At 48.2% G+C, this 1,329-nt stretch overlaps 1 protein-coding gene across 1 annotated transcript in view; it reads right to left on the bottom strand.

The window, feature by feature from the left end:
• The window catches only part of Dhrs2 (dehydrogenase/reductase 2), a 14,498-nt gene extending 13,688 nt beyond the window's left edge, over positions 1-810 (bottom strand). The window contains exon 1 of the mRNA NM_001433089.1: positions 748-810. The gene's annotated coding sequence lies outside the window, so the exon portion shown is untranslated. The remainder of the gene's footprint in view (positions 1-747) is intronic.
• Between the last annotated feature and the right edge of the window lie 519 nt (positions 811-1,329).

The following is a 1,329-nucleotide window of genomic DNA, read 5'->3' as shown; positions in this document are numbered from 1 at the left end:
AGGGTGTAGATGGGGAAGAGCCGGTACCCGTGTGTAAGAACGGGAGAGCTGTCAGGTTTCCACCTAGGCCCAGATTCAGGGCTTTGAGTTAGCCCACCCCAACACTCCACCTGTGCAGTGCTGGGATGTGTGTGTGTGTGTGTGTGTGTGTGTGTGTGTGTGTGTGTGTGTGTGTGTGTGTAGAAGCTGGTCCTCCAGAATGAAAACTGCAAGCAAGATCTGCGCAACACAGAACAAGAATATATCTTGACAGGAGTCCCCATGGATCAGGACTGATAGTGTAGCGGAAGCTAGTGGCCTCTAACCAGACCAAAGATCCATTGCAATGATTATGTGCAAGAAAAGCTGTCTGAGCAATAGAGTGTACTGTATGACACAACGTGACACACCGCAGTTTACACGGTGAGATATTTTGTTTGGTTGGTTGTGGGGGAGCTCAAGGGTGGGAAGAGGATACCGAGGGACTAGGAGATGAGTGGAATTAGGATGCGTGAGGTGAAATTCACAAAGAATCAATAAAAAGTTTTGGAAAAGAACTACAGGCCTTCAGACATTTCCTGTCCGTGACCTCACACTTCCGGTGATGCGCAGTACAGTTACCTGCCGGATCCCCTGAAAGCCCTCTCTTTCCCTTTCAGCCGAAGACCTGTGCTAAGAGTGTGTGTCCTAGAAGCCTCTGATCTTCCTAAACTCTACCGCCCTGCGTTCCCAGGGTCCGGAAGCCTTGGAAGAATATGACAAGCCTACCTCGGGTCAGCGGGACTCAGGCTCTCGGATTCCTGGCGCGCTGTCTCGGGCTGCAGCAGTCACAAAACTACAGGGGTCACAGCCGCCTTCTATATAGAGGTCTATCCCAGCCTCTCTCGCTTCTCAGTCACCGCCCTTAAGATCACCCTGCTTATTTTCTGCAACACTCCCAAACCCTTTTGATGACTCATGATACATATCTGCAGCACGTTGCAACCTTAGAGCTACCTCAGAGTAACCTGAGGCACACCCTCCTACCGCCCCAGGTGGGTCCCTAGTAACAGAACATTCAGAAGAAGACCGCTTTATTCCAAGAGTCAGTACAGAGGAAATGACGATTGCAGGAAGAGTGAGGACCCAGAGAACTGTTAGGTTATGTGTCAGTTCACATCTATTAAATGCAATAAATATTTATTTAATATACATAAATGTAGATCACACAGAACAGGGGCAAAAAATTCCAAGTGGCCATGAGAGCCTGAAGGAAGCTGTCAGAGAAAAAAATCCTGATGAGCTGTGGCCACCAGGAAACATTTCAGCAGATTTTTATCAAACTCAAGACACTCTAGAATTTTTTTCTTT

The sequence above is a fragment of the Rattus norvegicus genome, chromosome 15, assembly GCF_021556685.1.
Source record: "Rattus norvegicus strain SHRSP/BbbUtx chromosome 15, alternate assembly SHRSP_T2T, whole genome shotgun sequence".
Lineage (NCBI taxonomy): Eukaryota > Metazoa > Chordata > Mammalia > Rodentia > Muridae > Rattus > Rattus norvegicus.
This window is presented reverse-complemented; position numbering and strand designations above follow the sequence as displayed.